An 18,947-nucleotide genomic window follows, 5' to 3' on the forward strand; every position below is an offset into this window, starting at 1 on the left:
CGGCCGAAGGACGTGTGGGTGAGCTTATTCCGCTTTGGTTGTTTCTGCGTGAAAACCAGTCTATTCTTTCTCCAGCTGTCTCAGATCACTTGTACACTTCAGGTTAGGGTTAGCTATATGTTTTTCCCTGTTATGTTCTGGACCTGGGTGGGCTAATCTGTAACACTTTCCTTTGGGGAATTTTACCTCGGGTGACAGATTTGATGGTGAAATATTGTAACAAGAAATTTAGTTTGATAAACTTTTTTTTCTCTATTATATTTTATCCTCTACATCCATGTTAACTTGAAAATTCACAGACAGCAAAACTTTGGTTTTGTCTGAATTCTGTTATACTCTCTTGGGATCAAACCATTGCGTTAACTCCAAAACCTGCTGAAAATTCTCCACTAAACAAAAGTAAGAGGAAGCATCTGCAGAAAGATTAAACTTATCTGTGTTGCATTTCACTGAAAGGTCATTTCATCAGAGAATGAACAGTTTTGGGCCTAATGTGGACCCTGAGGAATCCAAAGTATAACGTCCCTAACGTTGTAATGACTTGTGTGGACATATTCTAACAAACTGCTTCCTATCTGAGATGCTGCACTAAAGGAAACTGACAAAGATGCTCATTGACGAAAGCATCCATTGAGGATAATATATGCAGGATAGCAATTCCTTAACTCCTGCTGAGAAAAGAAGGAAACTTTAAGAAGTGTCAAGTGAGAAATAATTCATCATCATCATCGTTTGTGAGGATGATGGAAGCTAACTCAAAGTGATGTAGCAGAGAAATAAATAAAAGTCCTGACAATGATCAGACACAATCAAAGACACGCTCCCCAGCTCTCAAACATGTGTCACATACATCCCTCTTCCATTCTCTTTATTCCCTGTATGACTATTTCATCATCCCAAGCTGCATTTTTCATCAAAACCAAAATTCATCATTATATTCCAGTGGTGCATGAGTCACATGACTCTTTCATCTGAGCGATGTCTGTCAGTAGCTGTGTTAACATGGAGCATGACACAGTGATAATGAACAGTTTAAACACCTTAATTAAAGAAAGATCTTCCATAAACATGTCAGTTTGAATTAACAGACCAAAACTAGATTAAATTTTATTAAGTTGCAGAAATGTGGTAAAACCTTTCTGAGAGCAATCAAAATATTAATCATCCTATGCAAACCCTTTTTCTGGTTGTCTTCTAGTTGTGTTCTTTTTTGTGCACGCCCAACTTCTTGTTGTACACACATGAGGATATAGGCTTCAAAATCAAACTAGACACAGCCAGGCAGTTTGTTTTTAGAAACACACAACTGCATCCCTGCTTCATGCAGTTTATTATGGTATTTCTTAACATGTGTATAGTGTAGAGTTGTATGTTCAGATCCTTACGCGTCTCACACTTTCAGCCTTTGTCCAGCTGTCTTTAGCTACATTTACTGTATGTGGAAATGGAAAAGTAGAGTGATGTGGGGAGGCACAACATCTGTTCTATACGTCACACTGCTAATTTAATTTGTAGGTGCATATCAACACAAAATCAAGTCAAACCACATGTCCTGTTAACACCTGAACAAATATCTTAAATCAAAATGATTCCTGTTGAAATGAAGAAAAAACTTTACATGTAAAAGTGACAAAGGAAAAGCTATTTTTCATTAGTAATGAATAGATTTACTCCAACAACTTTAAAATGTGTCCTGTTAAGAGTTTATACCATCTCTTAAGTACCTTTACATGGTTTATAGTCCTGTGTTTCTCACACTGGTGTTTTGGATAAACCATATTGTAATCTCTGTCTTTTTAAGATTCCCACCTCCACAAACCTCCTTCACTCTGATTGGCCGGCCCTCTGCAGGCATGTTGGGGGCAACGTTTGGGGCAGACCTTGGTGTTTGGCAGCTTCAACATGTCATAAACCAGCAAGGAAATCCTTAGATGATGACCTCATCATTTCAGTAAGTCTCCTAAAGATCCCATGCTATGTTTTAGAACACAGCGTTACGATCAGTTGTCAGACGGATTTAGGGATTTCTACAACATATGAAAATCTTTTTTGAAAACCTTCAATCACAATGAACATCCCGCATCATTACTTAATATCCATGTTTTAAAGCCAGTAAAAGCAGAATACTACCTCTTTAAGCATTTCAAAAGTTATCTGGAGGTTTCTTTCAAAGTCATTTATTGACGTGAACAAAAAACAAGACAGAACAAAACCAGAAAAAAAAAGAGAAAGAAAGAAATAAATGAAAAAAAAAAGAAGAAAAGAAATCATAGATTATCACTCATAGATTATGATGCTGAAGTAAATGTATGATTACTGGATTTTAAATCAATGAAATATGTTACATCGACACTTGTCCAAAATGCACATCACACTTGCAGGAGCATAGACTGTTAAAAAAAATGGACGCCATTTTGCTCAACTTGAAGTGAGGTCACCTCCTTGCTGGCCGCAGTATAGGTAAAAAAAAATCCATCTCTCCAGTCATTCCAGATGAGCTGTGGTCAAACTTGAAAAAATTAATACACTTCGTAGAAATGTTTCTCACATCTGATTGTTGCGGTGACTTGAAGATATCATTTGGATGACTTGTATTCAAGTCCTTTTTTTCTGAAAAGTTTTGTCTTCAGTAGTTATAAGAGGCTAAAAACAAGGTTTTATGTCACGTTTAATGATAATTGAAAGCTGCTGTTCTTGTGTTTTTTCTTCAGGGATTGTGAAATATATCAGGGGGTAGAGTCAAGAAGTGATTAGACTCTCGAAAAAAACACTGGCTGCACAACTGCTGCCAATGTCTGCGCCTGTGATGGGGATATTTTGGCTTCAAAACTGTACAATGGTAAATGGCGGAACCACACTGTCCACTCTGTATACAGTCTATTTGCAGGAGACACTAACATTACTGAAAAGCTTGTTCAGTGACAGGCACCTTTACTTGCAATGTTTAACTTTGAAAGAGAACAGGGTTTTTCTTCTTATAATATTCATATTCATGTACTGTATTGGTGCTGTTATTCTGTAAGTACCCCTTGTGGGAAAAATTAAAGGTATTATCTTATTTTGTCTAGTAATCGAGCCATGTCCCAATCTGGATTCTGCATAAACAACACAATTTTTTTTACACCTTAACCTAAAACTGTCTCCAGCATTCCTCTGTATTCTGCTGGTACTGATCATTCACCATGACATCTTTTTGGACGACTCCTCTTTCATTGTTACATTATCTTTTCATCATGTTCTTAATGGCAAGACTTTTTTTTTACTTTTAAATCTTTTTCATCTGAGAATATCTGTCACTGATGACTCATCTCTAAGAGGGCAGTTTAGAGCCATTCTAGGAAAACCTTTGTATCGCCTCTCGTTTCATCAAAGACACAGTTATTAAGTCCTGTTTTTGTCCATTTCATCATTTGATGCCTGTCATTAACACTCTTAACTGTGTTTTAATGTATTCACATCGCTTCCTGACAGCAGCTCACTGTAGTCCATTCTCTCTGTAGTTCCGTGGCCGAGCTGCTGTCAGCCGTCATTAAGTCTTCATTTTGATCACTGTCTCTTTATGCATTTCACTTCTTACATAGACACTTATGTAACAATTCAATGTGTGCGTGGGCACCCGTGTGTGTGTGTGTGTGTGTATGTGTGTGTGTGTGTGTGTGTGTGTGTGTGTGTGTGTGTGTTCACACAGCTGTAATGGACTTGTCTTACTTTTAAAACCTCTATGGAAATCTTTCCTCATGTAAACCCTGTATATATTTCAATTTTTTTGAAAACTTTTTTTTTTCTTTATTGGTCACAAATGGGTATATTTCTTCATTACATTCATTCCGGTTGCTAGGCGCTACCCAAGTAGCTGCCTGTTGCAGCAGCTCTCTCGTCTTTGTCCGTTTCTTGTAATTTCTTCGTCTCTTTTTCGTCATCTTTGTATTTGGAGTGGATCATTACTTTGTTTGGTTCATTGTCGGTCATGGACACCAAACTTTTTGTGGCTTCAGCGATATTTTTTACTACTTTTCTCCTGTGTTTGTCTGGAGATCCTACATGTAACCATGGCTGCATTGTTTACATACGAAATTAGCTGTTAGCAGCCTGTAGCATGTCAACGCTAACTAGTGTAAGGCTTGATGATTTCCCTCGAGCTGAGGAGGAGGAGGTGAGGACGACGTGCTGGTTCTCGGATGTGAGCTGGGAGGTGACGACGTGGACCTGTCCTTCCATCCATCGTTGTTGGGAACGTGGGATCTCACTCCGGGGGATGGACGAGCTAGCTGTGCTAACCCAGCGGCATCGTGCTGTTCATGGACGTGGCTGACGGAGCTGACATCGGATGCCGCGACACATCGGAGGAGCTTCGCCTGCTGTGAGCAGACAGGATCCAGGAGACAGAGACTGAACAGACTGCTGGGGAGGCTCAGTCCTGGACCCTGTGGAGGTGGAGGCTGGCTGGGCTGGAGAGTGGTAGACGAGTGGTGGACGGGATGTCGTCATCTAATTTCTTATGGACATTTTTGCACTTTCTATACTCTTTCTTACTTTTGTTTTCTTAAATGCTGCGGTGACTCCTGAATTTCCCCTCGGGGATAAATAAAGTATTTTCTATTCTATTCTATTCTATTCTATTCTATTCTATTCTATTCTATTTATAGCCAGTCATCCACCCACCTGTGAGATAACATGTCAGTTTTTGGTATGGATTTGTTGAGTATAGGCAAATATGCTGTTAGCTTTTACTAAACATGGGCAGTCAGTTTTCTACAGGAGAGTTAAGACAGGTACAAGATCAGTACCATCAAAAGTACCTTTGCTAGAAATAGAGGGGTGTTTGTGGAAACCCCAGTCTATAGGATACATGGGACAGCAGTGTCTGCAATGTTTCTACAAATCTAGTGCTATTATAATCATTGTTTACTTTTGTGCCTCACTGATTGTGAGTCAAAATTGTTGCTTTCATTAATACTGTAACAATGAACAGACATTGTTCAGCCTGGGAAAATAATGTGTGGCTTGTCAGGTAGTAGCTGAAGCATGATGAATCAAACACAACACTGAACTAACACTGAAGATCATGGGAGCTATAATGATACCAACATTTCGAAAAAGGCATTTACATAAAATGCAGCTTTTGTTTCCCCAGCAGTTGGAATTCATTTAATTCTGATCTTGTAAAAACTTTACAACAATTTGAGGATTTACCAAATAACTTTCTCAGACAATTTTATTGAACAACTTTTGAGCTCTGGACTACAAAAGACTACCTTTTATTACGCATTTGCTGTGGCTTGTAAATTTTTTGTCTGAACTCTTCTGTGTTTTTTGCTACTCTAAAGGTCTTTGCACACTGGGTCTGTTTTATCCTTCCGCTAATTAATGCACCTTGCAAATGAAATTTGACCTCATGTTATGTCATTATTTTTTTAGGAACAGGTTCTATTTTCTTTAGTTTATTTGCATCCGTCTAGCTCATTTCCTGTGTAGTTTGACCATTCAGAGATGCTGTAGGCTACTTGCAAAAACACATTCTCAGATTTTCTGGCACATTTTCTCTACACATTTCAGGCAATGTTTAGATGCTGAATGAAGACATGTGAATATATGTGCCACGTTGTGTGTGCACGCACCCACATACCTCAAACATACTGACGGCAGCTGCTCACAATAAACTGCCTGATGATTCCATTTTCTCATATTGCAATTTTTTTTAAGTTAATACGCAAACAAACAAATCTTATTCATTATGCAAGGTGTCTGTGCAAGATATATATATATATATATATATATATATATATATATATATATATATATATATTTTTTTTTTTTTTTTCCCTTGGGGTACCAATCCAAAAATTAACAAAAAAAAACAAACAAACTTAGTTTGTAGACCTTGAATGTGACGCATGTTGGTAGGACTCCCAGGCTTTTCTTTATGTTTCAGTCCACTGTCTCTCTGTTTGGGGACAGCAGACCCACTAATAGGGCAGCATTACTAGCAGATTAAGACCGGCTCATGCACAGTCCAACCAGTGCAGACCACCTCTTACCACAATCCAAACTGCACCCTTCCACTCATCTACTCTCTGAATGTCTGTCTTTATGGGTTCATTGATTTTGACTATTTTTGTTGAAAGGACACAATTGTCTTAATTTACATTCCCTTGAGTCTCCCATTTTGGTCCCAAAGCTGGGCTGTGAGCGGGGGAGATACAAATCTAGTGGGTATTTTTCAAGCGTACTTACTATAATTGATGTGAACACTCGATTATATATGAGTACACTTGTGGGTATTAAATGATTGCTCTCTTTAGGAATAAGAGAGCTGATTGCCTCTCCCTGTGAAAGCTGCATTTCTGAGTTTTAGAAGGTACCCAGTTATAGACCCTCTCTGACATGGTGTCTCTGTGCAGATTTGACTTACCTGCCTCCTGTCTTAAAATAACCCTGTTCATTTTTTCAAGTGTCATTTCCTCTCAGAATGTCATTTTGGATTTCTGTAAGTGCTGTTGGAGAGAGTTGAAGATGAGTCTTTGGCACTGAGTCATTTACTGAGCATACAGGTTTGATAGATTGACGCAGGGCATTGACATAAAAACTATTTCCATGCCCCTGATTATAGATTTCTTGTATAAATAGGATTTTGCGAAGTTTTTTTTTTTTTTTTAAAGCTTATAGTGTTTCTATTTTGCAGCTAATGCCTCCTCAAATCTTCTGTTTGGGGGCAACAAGTTTATTTCGAGGCCCCTGTCCAACTGAGCAAATAGATACATTCACTCACCGGCCACTTTATTAGGCACACCTGTCCAATCACATTGCAGCAACTCAATGCATTTAGGCATGTAGACATGGTCAAGGCAATCTGCTGCAGTTCAAACTGAGCATCAGAATGGAGAAGAAAAGTGATTTAAGGGACTTTGAATGTGGCATGGTTGTTGGTGCCAGACGGGCTGGTCTGAAAATTTCAGAAACTACTGATCTACTGAGATTTTAACCCACAAGCATCTCTAGGGTTTACAGAGAATGGTCCCAAAAAGAGAAAATATCCAGTGAGCAGCAGTTCTGTGGGACAAAATGTCTTGTTGATGCCAGAGGTCAGAGGAGAATGGACAGACTGGTTGGAGCTGATAGAAAGACAACAGTAACTCAAATAACCACTGGTTACAACCGAGGTCTGCAGAAGAGCGTCTCTGAACACACAACACGTCCAACCTTGAGGCAGATGGGCTACAGCAGCAGAAGACCACACCGGGTGACCCTCCTGTCAGCTAAGAACAGGAAACTGAGGCTACAATTCACACAGCAACACCAAAACTGGACAATAGAAGATTGGAAAAACGGTGCCTGGTCTGATGAGTCTGGATTTTTGCTCCACATTCAGATGGTAGGGTCAGAATTTGGCGTCAACAACATGAAAGCATGGATCCATCCTGCCTTGTATCAACGGTTCAGGCTGCTGCTGCTGGTGTAATGGTGAGGGGGATATTTTCTTGGCTCACTTTGGGCCCCTTAGTGAGTATTGTTGCTGACCATGTCCATCCCTTTATGAGCACAGTGTACCCATCTTCTGATGGCTACTTCCAGCAGGATAACGCTCCATGTCATAAAGCTGGAATCATCTCAGACTGCTTTCCTCAACATGACAATAAGTTCCCTGTACTCAAATGTCCTCCACAGTCCCCAGATCTCAATCCAATAGAGCACCTTTGAGATGTGGTGGAACAGGAGATTCTCATCATGAATGTTCAGCCGACAAATCTGCAGCAACTGTGTGATGCTATCATGTCAATATGGACCAAACTCTCTGAAGAATGTTTCCAGTACCTCGTTTAACCTATACCACCAAGGATTAAGGCAGTTCTGAAGGTAAAAGGGGGTACATACTGGCAAGGTGTACAATATGTATATGTGTGTGTGAAAATTATATATATATATATATATATATATATATATATATATATATATATATATATATATATATATATATATATATATATATATATATATATATATATATATATATATAACGTGGCTAAAGAAAAACATTAAAAAACAACTAAAATCCCCATCATTTTGTGCTTACATCTTGACAGCTTTAACACTTTCTCTACTTCAAAGCTAAAATGATGGCTATTCCCCCGCTGTGGAGTCAAAGGAAAAAGTGCACAAACAATTAAATATAAGACGACAAGTAAGGTCCCATTAGGTATGTGAGGATGCAAGAACAGGCAAGCAGTCAAAGAATTATCTTTGATGAATTATGCATGCTGTACACACTTAAAATGCACACGCACACACACACACACACACACACACACACACACACACACACACACACACACACACACACACACACACACACACACACAGCCTCTGTACCAGTCTCCAGGGTGCAGACACTGAAAGGCTAGTGGATGAAAGACACCGAGGGGCAGTGTGGCTCCAAATGAACAGAAATCTCCTCTCCTGGGACTCCTTGTTTCTGTCCAGCCCTCCTGCTCTTGACACATTGTTGCTTTCAGTCATTTCCTCATTCTGAAATGAATGAAAGTATCAGAGAGAGGGGGGTTATACAATCAAATGGCCTCATCTCACCCATGCACTCTAGACGGTTTCCCTTCAGAACTGTAAAATGATAAAGTGCTTGTTAACTCATTTTTGTGTTACCTCTAACCTGATTTTAGGATTTGAAATAAAATTTGATGCTGTTTTGCTTTAGACCTTGTCTTGCTGTCTGTCTGTCTGTGTGTGTCAGCCCTGTGATTGGCTGGCGACCAGTCCAGGGTGTACCCCGCCTCTCGCCCAATGACAGCTGGGATAGGCTCCAGCCACCCACGACCCTGAACAGGATAAGCGGCTCAGAAAATGAATAAATTATTGTTATTATTATTTTTAGTAGTAGTATTGTTAGTAGGAATAGTAGAAGTAGAAGTAGTGATTTTCCTGATAGAGGGACAGAACAAATTAATCAAAAGAGTAACACATTTGGCTTTGTACAAAGTGAAAATGATGTTCAGTTATTTTATTGCCCAATTATCCATGAAGCCATCCCTCCGTTCCTGCTGCAGCGCTCATTTCTCTCCACTGGCTTTTATTTCTTCCCTGTGATGCATAAACAACGAGTCTTTGAGACTGTTATACAGTCGCCTTTGGAGAGGCGACTCATTTGATTGCATACATTTCCTCCTTCTCTCTCTGTTCTTAATTGGATTTCTTCCTCTCATTTTAGATTGCGACGTGTTTGATCTAACCCCTTCCCCTTCCTCCTCTCCTATTTCACCATCAGACTTTGAATCAGGGGAGCAGAGGGGGGGGGGGGGGGGGGGGGGAGAGTTAAGGACAGTGGTTGGTGTATAAAGGACGGTCTCTGGGGCGGCTTCATTTTCAAAGGTGCTCTCAAAAGAATCTGTTAATTGACTCACCAGTGCATTTCAAGTTAAAATAGCAGGGCTGTCCAGGTATTTACTGCATATTCAAATGTAAACATAGAATGCCTTAAAATGCAGTTAGTGTGTGAAATATTTTTTTGATTTTATTAATGGTTTTATGCCAAAACTACTACCATGGATTTTTTTTCTGACAAGTTTTGCCCATTGAACTCAAATGTCAAAAGAAAAGTGTAGTTAATGGTACCGACAGTCAGCAAAGATTTTATGGAAGATTGATGTGACAAAAGTTAGCACAACAGTTCCCTACAAACAGGTTTCCAACCAGGAAAACCGGTTTTTACTATGGAATGATACCTGGAGTGAATTCTATTTTTTTTTTTTTTTCTGTTTTATGTGGTTTCGTTGAACCAACCCCCCTGCGAGCAGAATGATTTTCCCTTACTGAATCTGTAGAAAAGAGTAGATTATGCTGTCAGTAGAAGCATATTCATTTGCCTTGTACAGGGGAAATCCACGACTTTAAGAAAGAGGAGAAAATTACTCCTTTTACTGGATACACGCAGAAAGCAGCAACATAACTTGTAAAACAACAAAAGATGGAAATGTTTATTCATCAGAAGCTCAGTGTTACTTGAATGCAGCTTCAATGAATAAAAACTTAACACAACCGTGTGAGCTGACCCAAATGAGGCGTGCAGAGGCAAGGGAAATACAATAATTAAACTCTATTGTCTAGGGACAGCACAAACAAACAATCCACAAAGTCTCTGTGAGATCACTGTGAAAGAGGTGATTCAATGTGCAGCTTGAATCAGCAACTCATGAAAACAGAGAGGATCTCAAAGTACAACTGAGTTTCTCTTTTTCTGAAGCGCCATGATTAAGCACGGACGAGCTTAGCCAGAGCAAACCTGAGGAGAGCCATAATATCCACTACAGAGGACTACAGGAGGAAGGTCACACAAAAAACAACGCATGTGGCAAGGGTTACACCAGCTTACCAACTACAAGGGCAGCTCTATCCTGTATCCACAAGAGCTGGCGCCTCTATGGCAGAGAAGCTAAACAGTTTCTTTGCCCAACCCCAAGAAACCATCCGTTAGCAGTCCCAGTGACTACAGGATTGCACTAACGTCTGTTGTCATGAAATGCTTTGAGAGACTGGTGGCAGATCACACACGGCCACAGCCTGCCTCCTTCTTTCAATCCTTATAAGTTCATAGATCAACTGAAGACACCATTGCTGCAGCTCTCTGTGTGGACCCCTGTTCCACCTTTAACTCTCAGGGAAATATGACAGGATGCTGTCCATTGATTTCAGTTCAGCATACAATACCATCACACATACTAATCCATAAACTGCTGAACCTGGAAGGAGAAAGAAGGAAGATACAGAGTACAGACAGAATATCCTGTCACTGAACAAAGGCCAAACCAAAGAACTGTTTATGGACTTCAGAGGGCATGAAGCAGAGCCAGCTCCCCTTCACATTATTGGGGTCAGGGTGGAGAAGGTCTCCATCTTCAAACACCTGGGGGTACAGATTTCAGAAGATTTAGGCCCCGTTTACATGACGCCGAAAACGGTCGATTTCGCAAACATTTCGTTGCGTTTTGGCCCTCCGTTTAGACGAGACCACGTTGCGTTTTCAGTGAAAACGCAAACTTTTGAAAACGCTCCCCAGAGTGGAAAGATCTGAATCCACTCCTCCATCCAGTTTCGTGTAAACACAGAGCGGAGCACAGGGTGAAACGCTGACATCACCGCATGCGCACTCGCAGTTTCAGGTGAAGGCGCCGCGCTCAGCCACATTTCCAGTTGAGCCAGTAGGTGGCGGTAATACGCGTTATGGTTGGATTGCCGACCGTCTCACACAACAAAACGGCAGAAAAAGAAGGAACAGAAGAGGAGACTTGTCCTCCTGGAGTCGTATGAACGCGGATCGTTTTCACGCCGTCCTCATGTAAACCCGGGTGGCTTTTGAAAACCCAAAGGAAGAATCATTGCGGGAGTCTCCGTGTAAACAGGGCCTTAAACTGGTCAGTCAACACCACAGGCCTAGTGAAGAAGACTCAGCAGCAGTCACTTTTTGAGACTGCTGTGCAGGGACAGCCTCAATCAACAGCTGTTGGTTGTATTCTGTCACTCTACCATTGAGAGTGTATTGACACAATGCATCTCCCTCTGATACTGAGGCTGCTTGGCAGCAGACAAAAAAGCCCTGCAGAGGGTGATAGAGATGGCTGAGCATACTTTTGGGCACACTTTGCCCACCCTGGAGGACCTCTCTTCCTTGCAGGAGATACAGAAGTCCCAGAACCAGGACAAACAGACCCAAAAATAGCTTCTACCCCAGACTTATCAACCTGGAAGACTGAACCTGCCACTGCTACTTTTTTTTTTTTTTTATTAACATAGAAATTTGATTTTCTACTAATTATTCTGAATGGAATGTCTGTATTGGTGTTATTTTTTTTTTCAGTACTTTACATATGTGTGAGCCACAGTTGGGTTTTGGTTCTACTTACAGTAACACAAAACTCCTGGTAGTGATCAAGCAAGTTCTCAAACAAACCAGATTTGTAATATTGAAAAACTGTAGGCCTACTTGGTACACATCATCCACCCCCGATCCATGCCTATATCAGACAGGGAACTGCTGAAACTACCTAACCACTCTGGACATGGCTGACTCAGACCCTTTAACATCATTCTAAAAATCTTATTAAGAACTGTTTTTTTTCAACTGCGCAATATCTCTAAGTTGAGACAAATGATCTCACGGAAGGAACTAGAGACTATTATCCATGCTTTTGTGTCTTCACGGTTAGACTACTGTAACGGTCTGTTCACCTGTCTCAGTAAGAAAGAGCTGAGCCGTTTACAGTATGTTCAAAACTCGGCTGCGAGGCTTCTGACACACACTAACAGGAGAGCCCACATCACTCCTATCTTAAAGTCCCTCCACTGGCTTCCGGTCTCCTAGAGAATAAACTTTAAAGTACTTGTTCTAACCTTCAGAGCCCTGCATGGACAGGCTCCCGAATATATCAGTGCTCTGATCCAGCCCTACAGCTCTGCCCGTAATCTGAGGTCTTCAGGTCAGAACCTACTGATGGTTCCTCCAACCTGCTTCAAAACCAGAGGAGACAGATCCTTCAAAGCAGTGGCGGCCCGTCTCTGGAATGAACTCCCTTTGTCCCTGCGTTCCCTGGACTCTGTAGAGACTTTTAAAAAGCATTTAAAGACTTTCTTTTTTAAGCAGGCTTTCAGAGCCAGTAATATTGATGTTAATTTGTATTGTATTAAAATCAAACGGTTTTTAATGTGAAGCACTTTGTGACGCTTGTCTGTGAAAAGTGCTATACAAATAAAAGTTACTTACATATGGCGTCCAGCATTAGAGGACAGTCCGATCTGTTTTTATCTCGCATAATAACTTAATAATGATGGTTACAACAACACATTTAAGCCAGAGCTCTGCTCATAACCCAATAAATATAATCACAAATTGAGTTCATCATGTGTTGAGATTAGGGTCAAACTCAGAGTAATTTACCTTCACTAGTTTACTTATTTTGCAGACAAACTGCACTTATCTCATTCGTTCCAACTTTTCTCATAGGTTTACCATCACTTTATCAAGGCCATCTCTGTTCTGGATGATATCTTTAACACACACACACACACACACACACACACACACACACACACACACACACACACACACACACACACACTATCAAAGAAGATGGCAAAAAAAAAAATAAGATGAATGCAAATCCAAGCTACAGTGAAAAAAAAATTGCATTCATTAACTCAAAGTTTCAGAATGAGCCATTATACAAACACAATCTTGAATCGCTTTCCTGCCACATACACACATACACACTGAAATAAGTGTTGTTTAAGGGAGCTTACCTCTATGAGTGTTGGTGATTAATTATAAAACATAAACATAATAAAACCCTGAATCCTGCTGGTGCTGATCTGTGCTGTAGCCAGAGGATCATGGAGGAGTGTGTGAGAGGGTGTGCATGTGTGTGCAATGCCATAACCCTGTCAGTTTTGACTCCAGGGCCTTGACACAATAATAAGCTCATCCTCCTCTCAGAAGCTCTCAGTATTTTTATTATTACTGTTATTATTCACTGGTCAAAATGTATGGAAATACAGCAGGTTTCTGAGAGGTAACGGGGTATCGAAGGGAAGGGAGTGGAGAAAAAGCACATATGCAGTGTGTTTTCATTAAACTGCTCTGTCAGTCATTGTTTCATGAGAGGATGAAGAGGCAGATAGAATAAGAAAGGAGTTTTTCTTTTTTTTTATTTTAACACGAGGCAGCTTGTCTCTATCAGTGATGTGAACAACACTAAAAGGGAAAAAATTACTCTGCAAAGCAAATTCGTTTTGCGCTAGCCGCAGGCTGCACCTGATAGAGCATCATGTAACTTTCCTTTGGCAGTAATTTCTGTATCAGGGAAAGTGGTGATGGCAGTGTGATTGTTGATAGTTTCAGCAGCTTTTTCAGCTTTTATCTGCTTTAATTCGCCTCCAATTGTGGAGCTACTGATGTCTTTTTACTGCAGGATTATGCATTCATGCTTCTCTGCACACATGGCAGCATCCCCTTTGTTAATGACTGTCTGTGCTCATGCTTCTCTGCTTCTGTGAGTGTATTTTTGCACCAGCGTTTGTGAAAGAGCTTGACTTGCTATTAGACATGCAGTGAACTCGCTTACAGTCTTTGCTTTAGTATGAAAAATGAATGTGGCTCTGACAAGCATATGCAGATGAGGACGGTTTTGGAGTGAATGTGTGTGTTCAAACCCTCGTTTTGGGAAGAAGAGCACACTGTATTTGCATGAAGGCTTAAATAAATGTGTGGATCTCCTTGTGCTTTCTTGATTTTCTGTGTGTGTGTGTGTGTGTCCGCGCATGCCTGGATGTGTGTTTACACAACAGACTGTTTGTCAGCCACACGACTAGCTCATTAATTAGGAATGATCTGTTAACCAATGGGGACAGACAGGAGAAAAGTCAAAAGCCAAAAGTTCAAAAAGGTAATTCTTCAATTAAAATATTCATTAAGAGTAGCCTGTTTACTCAGTCATCCTTGACGAATGACTTATTGCTTCTGGTAAGGCTGTGTCTTGTGTAAAGACACACACGCACACACACACACACACTGAGTCACCGTGACTCAACACAAAGGAAATCTGCTTTTTGACAAAGCAATCTGTCAAAACAGAGATATTCTTTAATGTGCAGCTAAAGTGTGTGTGTCAGATTGTAAAGCTTCTTGAAGAAGGTAAATAAATGACTTCATACAGTTGCCACAGCTTCACATATCCTCTGTGTTTTATGAGGCACTCTGTTACTGTCATCTGTTTGGGTGAAATCACTTCACTTGTGCGTCGGTGCTCTCCAAACACAGGTAATGGCCTATCTGTTCCTCTGTTTACCTCTCACAAGTCTGAGTCCTTGGAAATGAGATTGCGAGGAGTGAAACGTCAGTCGGCTGACAATGCTCGCTTGTGTTTGAATGCATATTTGATAAAATGGAAACAACATCCTTCAATGTAAAATCTGCTCTTGATGTATACGTGAGGCCAAACAATGTGCCTGTCACAAGAGCAATTTGTCTTCTCTCAAGGATGGAGGACACAAAGGATAAATAATACAACGAAGGAAGAAAGACCTTGAATATTCTGTATATTTGTTGGCATTTGAACCATAAAAATATTGTTTTCCTACAGATAAGTATTTATCTAAGATTTGAGGGAGTTTTCCTCATTGTTACCTAAAACCTCTGAGGAAATTATTTGTAAAATTAAACAATGTATGCAATTTGTCATAAGGCATTGCAGAGAGTAAGTAGGCATCCATCCAAGTACTTGAAAGCTTGTTCAATAACTGATTATATCCTAGCTAAGACTACTTTTTAGGGCAGTGGAGTTTCAACACTGACCTTATTTCGCCTGATTTGGGATTTGAAAAAGAAAAAAAAATCTGAGTTTAATGTCTTGTGACGTCCTTTTTTCATAGTTGCTTCTGGAATTAACCTGCAGTGAAACAGTAGTTAAAACCAACTGGTAGTTTTCTTCTGCTGATGTTGTTGTTTATTTTGTATCTTTTTTTTTTTCTATTTTGTGAACACAGACATTGCATTTCCCTTTTCCATAACTGCATATTCAAATATTGTTAACATCATAAGTGGAGATGGGGCAAATGATATGTGATTCTTGCTGCTATAAACTTGCTTATCATTGCTAGGCGCTGCCCAAGTAGCTGCCTGTTGCAGCAGCTCTCTCGTCTTTGTCCGTTTCTTGTAATTTTTTTGTCTCTTTTTCGTCATCTTTGTATTTGGAGTGGATCATTACTTTGTATGGTTGATTGTTGGTCATGGACACCAAACTTTTTGAGGCTTCGGCAATATTTTTTTACTACTTTTCACCTGTGTTTGTCTGGAGATCCTACATGTAACCATGGCTGCATTGTTTACATGTGAAATAAGCTGCTAGCAGCCTGTAGCATGTCAATGCTAACTAGTGTAGGGCTTGATGATTTCCCTCAAGGTGAGGAGGAGGTGAGGACGATGTGCTGGTTCTCGGGTGTGAGCTGGGAGGTGATGACGTGGACCTGTCCTTCCATCCATCGTTGTTGGGAACGTGGGATCTAGCTCCGGGGGATGGACGAGCTAGCCGTGCTAACCCAGCGGCATCGTGCTGTTCATGGATGTGGCTGACATCGGATGCCGGCCCCACATTGGAGGAGCTTCGCCTACTGTGAGCAGACAGGATCCAGGAGACTGACTGAACAGACTGCTGGGGAGGCTCAGTCCTGGACCCTGTGGAGGTGGAGACTGGCTGGGCTGGAGAGTGGTGGACGGAATGTTGTCATCTAATTTCTTATGGACCTTTTTGCACTTTCAAAACACTTTCTTACTTTTGTTTTCTTGATTGCTGCGGTGACTCCTGAATTTCCCCTTGGGGATAAATAAAGTATTTTCTATTCTATTCTATTCTATAAACAATCCATTCTTTAAGAGTTCCCCCTTCGGTATTCAATTGCTGAATGATGAAGACTGTGTCAACATTGGTTTGTTAATAAACTAAGAACACTATCAGCTGATCACACGACCAAACAAAAAAGACAAAAAATGAGAGAAACTTTGAGCTATCTTGAGAGATTCAGCAAAATGACACACAGAAAGCAGTATATTAGAATATGTTGAAAACAACAACGACAACTCACAAAGAAATAATCAAGACCAAAACCTTAACATTAGTCACACTACAGTACAGGGAGGTTAGAAAATACATTAGATCAAAGCTGAAATGAAGGTACACATAGTTTAGTGATAATTTAACAACAAGAAAGCTCCATAATCGAGCAGCAGACTGAGTCCTGTATAACACACGTAGAGACAAAACACTGTCTAAGAAGTTACTCTTCCTACAATCATTATGAGTCACTGCAGCCATCTGTTTTTAAAGATATAAGAACAGTGATAATTAAACACAGGCACAAGTGTTTTCCTTCAGGGTGAAAATGTACCAATGAACACTTTTCATCTAGACGCAGATAGAACATCAAATGAGAAGAAGTGGGGCTTCATCTGTTTCTGCTTTGCATATTGTACCTTTGTGATGACTCAGGAAACTGCAGAAGAATGAGTTGAAATAAGTCCAACTCTAACCAGGCAATTTGTCATGGATGGCTGAGTAGATGGGTTAAACTTAATTAATATTTTAATGGGAAATTTACCTTTTGTGTGCTCCACTTTCAAGATGGATGAGTTCTGCAAATTCAGAGCTCTGCAGAAGTAAAAGTCTTGACTTGGAAAAATCTTGAAGCTTTTATTACTTTACACATTCAGTGTCTGCTCATTATTCTGGCATTTGCCTCTTCTTTCCCAATGCTAGTGGTTTACTTACACACTACATACTCAAAGAAGAGGGCAAGACAAAAAGGAGGGTAAACTGAAAAGGCAAATTAAACATGGATAAAAATCCAGGTTTCTCATATATAAAGACTCTGTGAGTTGTGTTTTGAACATGACAGGCAACGGTGCTTCAGCTAAATGAACTTTGAGTGCAGCTACTTGCAACCTCTGCCACTACTTGCAACCTCCTGCGCAGCCGTGAAACATCTCAAGATACTCTGCGCAACAGTCCCCCTTCACGCAGGAGGGTAGTGTGGCTGAGTGGTCTAAGGCGCTGGATTTAGGCTCCAGTCTCTCAGGAGGCGTGGGTTCAAATCCCACCACTGCCATGAGGCCTTCTCCTTGGGAGATGACCTGTCCAAAAAATTTGCCCTCTTCAAAAGGTCAGCACTTGGACCGTTTCAGGCTTCTCTCCAGCAGCGCAACCTTTTGGCTCCTCAGTGTCTGGCAGGACAGCAGAGGGAGAGAGAGTCAGGGACAGGGCACACCATGCTAGGGCTGAACAAATTGTGACTTTGGGACTTTCTCTGGCTTTTGGAATCGACCCAATGCAAGGAAAACAGCCGCTCCAGCAGGACGGTTCCCGTTTCCATGGCACATCAACACAACCAGGGGCCAAGTGCGGTGGGGAACGCAAAAAGCCCAGGACCTGTCTCAGAAGCATGACCAAACGGTGCTCTACTGCTTGAGTGGGCAAGATCATTTCAGGAAGCCTCGTGACTCAGCACAAAGTATTTGCTGACTCAAAGCGCAGCATTTCTTTCTGTCCATCCAGCCCACGTCCAGTGTCTCAAGTTTCTTCACACCAGGCCTTCTTGTCTGGTAGAGCAGCAAAGCAAAGTAAAATCAAGTCTCCTGGAGAATGCGGGCATCGATCCCGCTACCTCTCGCATGCTAAGCGAGCGCTCTACCATTTGAGCTAATTCCCCACAGTGCATGTGCTGTCCAGGCAGTGTGGCAAAATGCCAGTGAGCTTCAAGCTTCCTTGTGTTGTGGTGAAGAGAAAAGAAGAGAGGAGAAGAGAAGAAAAAAAAATAAAACCCACCCGGGTTGCTCTGAATTTGCCAGGCTCTCGTTGACGAGGTGGCCGAGTGGTTAAGGCGATGGACTGCTAATCCATTGTGCTCTGCACGCGTGAGTTCGAATCCCATCCTCGTCGCGCAGACTTTATGCTGGCGTGTCAACAGAACAGCTGGGTGCTTGATGCCCGCTGGCTTTTCTGGAGCCCATCCGCACCACCTGTGGAATCTTCCACTCATGCGCTGTTGTAGGAGTACTGTCTTCTGCCAAACAACCGGCCAGCCTCTTCTTTGCAAGTTAACAGGAGCTGAAGCAGGTCAGAAATGGGGGCCGCTGTGTTCCTTGAGCTCTACCGCACCAGTCTGTTTGTAGGCCTCTTTTGATCTTCCCCTTCCCAGTGAAAAAAAGAAAATCACACAGCAGCAGCAAGGCGGGTGGCCCAGAGCCTCTAGAGAGCAGAGCAGAGTGGCGCAGCGGAAGCGTGCTGGGCCCATAACCCAGAGGTCGATGGATCGAAACCATCCTCTGCTATCTGAGTGGGCAGCCTCCACTTTGGCTCCGGGCCGTGTCCTTTGAGTCAGACCCCGTCAATTGTGTTTTG

The 18,947-nt window shown here is 41.3% G+C and overlaps 3 non-coding genes across 3 annotated transcripts; 2 read left to right on the forward strand and 1 right to left on the reverse strand.

Annotated features, from left to right (window-relative positions):
* Nucleotides 1–17,573: 17,573 nt before the first annotated feature.
* trnal-uag (transfer RNA leucine (anticodon UAG)) lies at nucleotides 17,574–17,655 on the forward strand. Its single transcript has one exon. It is a non-coding gene; the product is annotated as a tRNA-Leu (tRNA).
* Nucleotides 17,656–18,182: 527 nt separating this feature from the next.
* On the reverse strand, nucleotides 18,183–18,255 carry trnaa-agc (transfer RNA alanine (anticodon AGC)). Its single transcript has one exon. It is a non-coding gene; the product is annotated as a tRNA-Ala (tRNA).
* A 148-nt stretch (nucleotides 18,256–18,403) lies between these two features.
* On the forward strand, nucleotides 18,404–18,485 carry trnas-gcu (transfer RNA serine (anticodon GCU)). Its single transcript has one exon. It is a non-coding gene; the product is annotated as a tRNA-Ser (tRNA).
* Nucleotides 18,486–18,947: the final 462 nt, after the last annotated feature.

The sequence above is a fragment of the Halichoeres trimaculatus genome, unplaced genomic scaffold (assembly GCF_033239565.1).
Source record: "Halichoeres trimaculatus isolate MK-OKI-2021-1 unplaced genomic scaffold, fHalTri1.1 fHalTri1_scaffold_7, whole genome shotgun sequence".
NCBI classification, from domain to species: Eukaryota; Metazoa; Chordata; class Actinopteri; order Labriformes; family Labridae; genus Halichoeres; species Halichoeres trimaculatus.